Source organism: Dama dama, chromosome 12, assembly GCF_033118175.1.
Source record: "Dama dama isolate Ldn47 chromosome 12, ASM3311817v1, whole genome shotgun sequence".
NCBI lineage: Eukaryota > Metazoa > Chordata > Mammalia > Artiodactyla > Cervidae > Dama > Dama dama.
In genome coordinates, this window is record NC_083692.1 from 94,597,823 (window position 1) to 94,607,299 (window position 9,477).

Here is a 9,477-nt window from a genome sequence, read left to right on the forward strand (position 1 = left end):
AAGAAACTTCCCTCTAAGGTAATACTGGCCTCTAAACAGTCGAACTTATTTTATTTTTTTCCAAACAGTCAAACTTTTTAAAAGCACTAGGATAACAGAAACTTTTACTTTATAAGTACTTTTATTTTTATTTTATATCAGGAAAAAACAGAAAGTATTTTTGTTTTTCCCCAGGTTTATTGAGAAATAATTGACATACCTCACTGTATAATGTTAAGACAAACAGCATAATGGTTTGATTTACATATACTGTGAAAGGACTACCACCCTAGGTTTACTTAACATCATCTCATATAGACATAATGAAAAGAAAAGAAAAAAGCAATTTCTAAATTAATATTGTTGCGATAGATGAAGATTTAATACCTGTACCTCTCTGTCCTCATCCTTTCCCCAAATTTTATCATACTTATAGTCATGTCAGTATATGTTTGCATCATTATAACAATGTAAATATTGTTCACTACAGAACCTATTAGAATACTGTGACTGCATGTTTTTTCTTTTCTCTATTTTTAAAATTGAAGTATAATTGACCTGCGACACTATGTTAGTTCCGGGTGCATGACACAGTGACTCAGGATAATCTATATAAAACAGAATGATCACCACAGTGAGTACAGTTACCATCTGTCGCTATGCAGAGTTATTATAGTATTGTTGACTATGTTCGCTGTGCTATGCATTTCCTCCTGGTGACTCAGTGACTTTAAAACTAGAAGCTTGCACTTTTTCCTCCCCCTCACCTACCTCACTCAACCCCTCCCAGCCCGTAAGGACTTTTAATATCAAGAATAAATATCGAGAATGGGTAGCACAGCACTCCCCGGTGGCTGAGTGGTACAGAATTGCCTGCCGGCGCAGGAGCCGTGGGTTTGACCCGATCTGGGAGGACCCCACATGCTGGGGAGCAGCTGAGCCTGCGCCCCGCAGCTACTGAGCCTGTGCTGCAGAGCCCGGAGCCGCATCCACCGAGAGCCAGCGCTCCGCAGCAGAGCATCCCCACTCACCACAGCGACAGAGACGCCCCCGCAGCAGCGAAGAGCCAGCACAGCCAAAACCAAATAAATGCAATCGAAAAGAAGAGAATTCGTCACAGGCATGCATCAGCGAGAACCACAGCAAAGCCTAGCACATGAGATTAATACTCCTCACGGAACACAAAGTGTTTAGATCTTTAGTGAATAGAGTGGTGACTTCATTCGGGTAATTTATGCACATAGTTTTCATAGCTAAACATGACAACGGACTTTACTGGTGATCCAGTAGTTAGGATTCTGAGCTTCCACTGCTGGGGTGGGGTGGTAGTTCAGTTTCTGGTCAGGAAACTTCAGAACTTACTCATCTATCTGAATCCTACGCTTGCTTCATTTCCCTCACTTTTTACCTGCTAAGCCAATGCATTAAATATACATATATATATATTCCATTTTATTTAGCATTCATAGATATTCTATAGCAGAAGTGTTTTTCAGGATATATATTATATTGCCAGAAATGTAAAATTTCCCCAGTTAACTTTTAAAATTCTACTGAAGTTCCTTCCCTGGTGGTCCAGTGGTTAAGAATCCCACTGCCAATGCAGAGGGGACATGGTTCAGTCCCTGGGAAGACAATCCACGCTGTTCTAGAGCCTGCAAACCACAACTGCTGAAGTCCACGTGCCCTAGAGCCTGTGCGCCGCAGGAGACAGCAGCACGCAGAAAAGCCTGCACCCCAGGACTAGAGAAAGCCCGCCGGTAGCAATGAAGACCCAGCGCAGCCAAAAATAGATACATTTTTAAAATGGAAAAAGACAAATAAAATCCTATTGAAGTCCCATTATGCCTTTTAAGACACACACACACACACGCACACACATATAAAACATCTACCAGATAAACTGTTAGTTTTTTTAAAATCACATGATGCCAAAGAGTATGTAGATAAATAGTACCCTTCCACTTGTGTTTTAGTTAAGGGGGACAGGTACATGTCTTGTATACTTTATTTGTATCAAAGTGTTCAATACTTTGATATAAATAAAATACTTCTAGAATAATGCATCAATAACTGCCAACAGTTCCTTCCTGAGACAGAGGACAGAGGACTGGGGATCTGAGGGAGGAGGACATTTTTATATTGCTTGAATATTTGACTCAGTGTTTGTTTTTGACTCTGTATGTGTTTAATTTTTAAAATGTACCTAAATTTTCTGAGAGGAGTTCTTACCTCTAGTTTCCACTGAAAATGCATAAGTGATATAACTTTTGTTGCAAGTTGCAACCAAACTGCTTTAGATTCACATGAACTTCTGCTTTAAAGAACTCATGTATTAAATAACTTGCTACTCTAACCTTTGAGATTCACGGAGGAGCCTAAAAAGGTGCTGAGGGTGGCTCCAAGTCGCAGCAGAGAGGTGCGGAAGCAGCCTGCTTGTAAGTTTTTTATCTGCTTATTATGCAGCGCGGCTCTCTCTAAGATATAATCTTAGATTCTCATTAAAGAGGAAAAGAGTGACTTCATCAGACCTCTCACATCCTCTTTGGTGGAACTAGCTATTTCCCCCCAAAAGAATATATCCAAAACTGAACTAATAGCAATGAATATAATACATTTTCAGTTTTAAATGGTATCTTTTTCTGTAAATAAACATTTATACTCATTGAGGTGAATCTGAGCTATTAATACTATAGAAGTAGCTCCAAAGCATACAATGAAAAAAACTAGTTTTAGAACAATATATATATTACCACTATAAGTTTAAAAAATTAAAGCCCAAACTTAAGGTTTTGTAATAAGAATATGTCTCTATGACTGTCTATTCCTCTCTCATCTTTCTACACCGTATTGACTTCTCTATATCTCTCCCTCATTGTATCTCATCTGTGTCATATGTGTGTATGGATATAGATACATATGTACAGAGCTATTACAGTTGTAATTCTGCTTTACTCTCTTAGCATTGAACTTTTTATTGAAGTAAAAGAAATGGATAATGTGTTAGTTTCTGGCATACAGCAAAGTGATTCAGTTACATATATGTGTATATATATATATTTTTTCATATTCTCTTCCATTATAGTTTACTATAAGATATTTAATACAGTTCCCTGTGCTATACAGCAGGGCCTTGCTGTTTATCTATTTTATATACAATAGTTTGTAGCTGCTAATCCCAAACTCCTAATTTATCTCTCCCCCTCCTCCTTTCTCCTTTGGTAAGTAACCATAAATTTTTTTCTATGTCTGTGAGTCTATTTTTGTTTTGTAAATAACTTCATTTGTATCATTTTGGGGGGCTTCCTAGGTGGCTCAGTGGGTAAAGAAACTGCCTGCCAATGCAGGAGACACTGGTTCAATCCCTGGGTCAGGCAGATCCCCTGGAGGAGGGAATGGCAACCCACTCCAGTATTCTTACCTGAAGAATCCCATGGATCGAGGAGCCTTGGTGGGCTACAGTCCATGGGGTTGGAAAGAGTCAGACATGACTAAGCACAGCACACATAACTTTTTAGATTTTACATGTAAGTGATATCATATGATATTTGTCTTTCTCTGACTTATTTCACTTAGTATGATAATCTCTAGGTCCATTCATGTTGCAGCAAATGGCATTGTTTCATTCTTTTTTATGAATGAGTAATATTCCATTGTACATACGTATCACATCTTCTTTATCCATTCATCTGTCAGTGAACATTTTCTTCAAAATTTGGTACTAAATACACATACATACATGTACACACACTTTAAATTTCTTTAATTATTAGAACTATTGAAAAACGTTAGATGTCTACTGACCACCTGTATTTCTACATTTTTAACACTTAACGTTTGTGCTTATTCCCCAAATAACAGTAATGACTTCACTTCCTAGTGTGTGTGTGCTAAGTCACTCAGTTGTGTCCAACTCCTTGCGACACTATGGACCGCAGCCCACCAGGTTCCTCTGTTCATGGGATTCTTGCGGCAAAAATACTGGAATGGGTTGCCATGCCCTCCTCCAGGGGATCTTCCAGACCCAGGGATCCAACGCAAGTCTCTCATGTCTCCTGCATTGGCTGATGGGTTCGTTACCACTAGTGCCACCTGCAAAGCCATGTGTGTGTTTTCTAGGTACTGAGAGATGAAGTGCACAGAGATACCACAAGAGGTCCCTAGCATACAAGTTGTATCAAAATTTGAAGTCTGTTGGGCTCAAGTTCCAACAAGACAGCATCTTCAGGACTAGACAGGTTCATTCATTCCCGTCTTAGAACCTCCAAACAACTGTCCTGGCTTCATAAGAGCAGCCCTTCTAACAGTGACAAAAATTATTGAAGAGGACAAGGGGCAGGAGCTCCATCATTTAGAAAGCTACACTGGACTCTACACTCCACCTCCCTCCCTCCTTCGTTTATCAAGATTTCTTATAACTTGAATCTTCTTGTTAGATATAGTCACTCTCAAATTTCAAAAGAAATATAATCATTTTAAGCCTGAGAGGACTTTGCATCATTCATTTGATTGTCCCGTAAATATTTATTACTCTTTTCATATTTAACCAAGAGAATGATGGGCCTTTTTTAAAACGCAACAAATAAAGATTCGCTATGATGTGCCACCATCCTATGTGCTGGGAATATGATGATGAGCAGAGCCAGACACTGACCCCGCTCTTGCAGAGCTCACACCGGTGCCATCCAGCTAGCACCTCGGAGCAGACTCAGGAAATTCATCCCCACAGGTGCCTTTGCCCTGATAGGAGACGTTGTGTGCAGCCCACACAGGAAGTATCTGCTGCTCCAAGGCCCAGAGCATTGTCTCCAGGACCCACGATTATATCCTGGTCTGTTCTGCATTTCAAACCATCTAGCTCTGACGTTTGAATTGCTTTTTAAAAACTTTACAGTGTAATATACCTACCCCCAAAAGAATTCAAATTATACTCATGTAAGGAACAAAAATGAAAATCACCCATAGTCACAGTCTTCACAGATAGCTATTTGTAAACTCCTTTATAGACATATCATTATACATGTGCACATTGGACAAATACTTACTGACTACTCACTATGGAGAAAGCCTATTCCAAGGGCTGTGTCTTAGTCTGCTTGGGCTGCCATGACAGAGCACCATAGACTGGGTGCTTTAAGCAACAGGAATTTATTTCCCTTCCGTTCTGGAGGTGGCAAGTCCCGTCAGTGGGTATCTGGGAGAGGCCTCTTCCTGGCTTGCAAGGGTCTCCCCTCTTGCTGAGTCCTCACATGGCCTTTCCTCTGCCCAAGTCGGGGGTGAGGAGGGAGCTCTCTGGTGTCCCTTCTTGTGAGGACACTAATTCTATTTGATCAGGGCCCACACTTATGACTTCATTTAACCTTAATTACTTCCTTACTCCATCCAAATACAGTCATGCTGGGGGTGAGGGTTTCAACTAAAAAACTGGGGAGAGGAAAGCCAAACATGCAGCCTGTAATAGGCTGTGAAATTTCTACAAATGAGTGAGGCACAATGCTTGCCCACTTCTCACTAATGTAGAAGTTTATGGTGCAAACTCTGTTTCTGTCTCTTTGTGCTTTCTTTACATTATTAGCTTTTGGAATTCCCACCAAGCCTGGATAAATGAGGTAAGGAAAGGAAGAGAGATTTGAGAAAGTTTTCTTTCTCTCTTGGGTTGGAAAACACTCTCTGGGAAAGGAAGTTTGAAGCTCTTACCTGTTCCAGAGATCCCTGCTGAAGCATCAGGTCTCATTTTCTGGCCTCTCCTCGAGGAAAGGAGGTTATTAAATATATAAGACATGGACAGCTCTCTACATTCATCTAGGCTACAGAGGAGCAACGATTGCAAATGGGCTGGATTCACTCCTTCAGAACACGCTGACTGCTGACACATACAGCTGAGAACAGAGAAATGAGTGAAACACAGTCTGTCTACCCTTGAGGCACTCACGACCCAGTAAGCCAGTGACTAGAAGAAAGGGTGAGAAGTGCCATCTAAGAAAGAGATAGTAAACTCGAGGAACTCTAGAAAAAGAGAAAAAGAGACCCAGAAAGACTTCTGGGAAGAAATCACACAACCCACTGAAGTATGAATAAAATCAAGAGTGTGTTCAAAGGAAATGGAAAAGCAATCCAGGCAAGGCTATTAAAACATGGAGCCCACCTGGACAGAAGAACTGTGTGTTAAGGCAGATCTCTGAAAGGGCAGGTTGCATGTGTTCAGCCAGGGGACCTATCTAGACTGTCTCTGGGTAGAATGATCCCTCAACAAGTTATCTTGAGATTTTATCGAGATGGCAAAAAAAACCTTATAGTTAATTAAAAAACATGCTATGCTAAGATGGCAAATCTCATCCCCAGAGAGGCATGTGGGAATCCTCAGAGAGGCAGAGGAGAACGTACCTCTTCCAGATCACTTTGTCACATATGCACACACATATCTTTGTGCTTTACTTCGTGAAATAATTAAATGGAATTGAGCTGAAATGAATTTCACAATCCACCTAGGAACTTTTGCCAGAAGCCTGATATTCATTCTGGACTCCTTCTTTCTTCTTTCATTTCTTCTATTATTTCTCCTTTTCTTTCTTGTTTCTTCTCTTATTTCTCCTTTTCTTCTTTTTATTTTTGTACTCAACAAATAGCTGTCAAACATCTACTCTGGGCAGGCACACTATCAGATCCTGGAGAGACAGTGATGAGTAGGGTCCCTTCTCCATGGAACTTCTCACACATAGATAATCACACAAGTATATACATAAAATGTGCTATGAAAGAAACTCATGCTTTTAAATCAGGGCCCCTGATTTAGCTGGGTAGTGGGATGGGATCAGGTAAGGCTTCTCTGAAGAAATAACACTTGGGCTGAAATCTGAAGTTGAAAATAAGTTAGCTAGGGTGTGTGTGTGTGTGTGTGTGTGTGTGTGTGTGTGTGCACATATGTGTGTTTGCAGGTGGCTTTGGCAGTTAAGCAGACCTGATTGAGGAGATAAAAAGGCTACTATAAAGTCTTTGGGAGAAGAAAGAACTTTCTAGTTCCTGTAAGGTCACCATGGCAGGAGTTTGGGCAGTAAGTGAGGGTGGAGAGATGAGGCTGGTGATCTAGACAGAGGCCAGTCTTTGGAGGACATATTTTTTTCATTTTAAGGGCAAAGGGAAGCCATTGCAATATCTATATCCTTCCTAAAATATTCCAAATTTTAAAAGATCATTTTATGGAGTATGTTCATATGACACACTGGATTTTGCAGCAGCCAGGGTTGAAATAATGTTGTAGGATTCTGACAATGACATTGGAAAGAAACGAAGAGATGCAGGAGATATTTTGGTCAAATAGAAAGGCCTAGGTGATGGGCTACATATGAGAGGCAATAGAGGAGAGGTTCTAATGGAGGGTGAGTCATAGGCTGGTGGCTTGCTTTGCTAAATGGGACCTTTCCCCAAGGCAGGGAACATCTGAGGAGACCACAGCCCCACACGCCCTGTTTTAGTCTCAGAAAACCTCTCCATCTCCTCTCACTGGGTTTGGTTCCTTGCATGGAAGGCCATGAGTGGTCAGTCTCCTTACCCTGGAAAGTGACCAGTGTAACCCCAAATGAAACTAGATTTTTCAAAATGAAAGCCAGGAGAGGGGACTGTCTTATGCAACATCTCTTTTTGGTCTACTACATAAATGCTTCTGAACAAAGACACATAAAAGCTCTAAATTGGGGAAGAGAAATTACTGGGAGAAAAAAAGATACCAGGTAGGAAAAAAATCAGTAGGAGGACCATGGGATACATAGTCCTGGAATTCAGAAGAAAAGTCACCTCTCTGATGATAATTCCCAATAGGCCACATCCAATTAATCACAAATCCTATTGATCCTGCTTCCTTTAATAGCTTCTAAGTTAATCCTGTCACCTCTAGTTTCATTTCACTGCCTTAGTTCAGAGTGGTGATGAGGCTCTCCTTACATCATTACCTGAATTGCTATAGTAACAATCATATAAGGATTGTGTTTGGCTTCATGTAAAAGAAACCCAATATAGAATCTTAACCAAACTGAAATGAACAGTGCGGAGCTGGTGCAACAGCTCAAGGAAGTTAGCAAGGACCGACCAAGAGCCTCCTAACTGCACTGCAGGTAGGAGGAGTGGTGAGAAGGGAGAGCAGCATCTTATCAGGAAAGGAAAACAGCTCCAGGAATTCCCAGCACAACTCTACTTCTGCCAGAACTGTCGTCACAACAGTTTCAAGGGAAGATAGAAATCATAGCTACTTAGCACTATTCCTACTCCCCTGGTGGTACAATGGATAAGAACCCGCCTGACAATGTAGGGCACAGGGGTTTGATCCCTGGTTTGGGAAGATTCCACATGTTGTGGAGCAACTGAGCCCATGTACTGAGCCTGTGAGACTAGAGCCCACGCTCTGCACAAGAGAAGCCGCCACAATGAGAAACCCACACACTGCAGCCTGAAAGTAGGCCCTGTTCACTGCGACTAGAGAAAGCCCGTGTGCAGCAATGAGGACCCAGTGCAACCAAAAATAAGTAAATTTAAAAAATAAGGAATGGATAAAGATGGACAAAGAAAAGGTCACTGATAGCATTTGCCACAGATGGTTAGCTGGTTTCAACGTTGCTAATCCTGTGCCTTTGGCCATAGCCTTCTCCCAGTGACTGCTAGAGGTATCATTTTCAAATCAGATTGCATCACTCTCTTGCTTAAAATACTTCAGTGGTAATCCATGGCTTTCAAGATAAAATTCCAACTCCTGGCTTAGCACACAAGGCCCTCAGATCTGGTCCCCACCTCTCTCTCTCATGGCATCTTCCCTCTCTCTCCTGCAGACCCCACTGTTCCACCCACTCCCGCACACCCAGGAATCTATGATGATGTTACAAATCCACACATTCGTGTGCTCCTCACTGTCTCCCCAGGGTCTAGTAGTGTGCCTGCCCAGAGTGGGCATTTGACAGCTATTTGTTGAATACTAAAAAATAATAACAAAATAAAGGAAAGAGGTAATTTTAAAATAAATAACAGGCTTCTGGCACAAGCAACTAGGTGAATTACAAAATTCAGTTCAGCTTAATTCAGTTTAATTCTTTTATGAAATAAAGCATGGGGATATGTGCAAGCATGCTAAAGAGATCTGGAAGAGGTACATTCTCCCCTGGTTTTATAAACATATTGCCTGTCATATTGTAACCTAAAAGGGTTAATTTTGACTCCATGCTGAATTTGTTCCTCTCACTTTAACCCCCTTTTTTTTTTGACATTTTTCTTATTATAAGCATACACAATGGCCTGCCTCTTGATGAGGGTGAAAGAGAAGAGTGAAAAAGCTGGCTTAAAATTCAGCATTCAAAAAACTAAGATCATGGCATCCAGTCCCATCACTTCATGGCAAATAGAAGGGGAAAAAGTGGAAGCAGTGACAGATTTTATTTTCTTGGGCTCTAGCATCACTGCAGACAGTGACTACAGTCATGAAATTAAAAGATGCTTGCTCCTTGAAAGGAAAGTTAT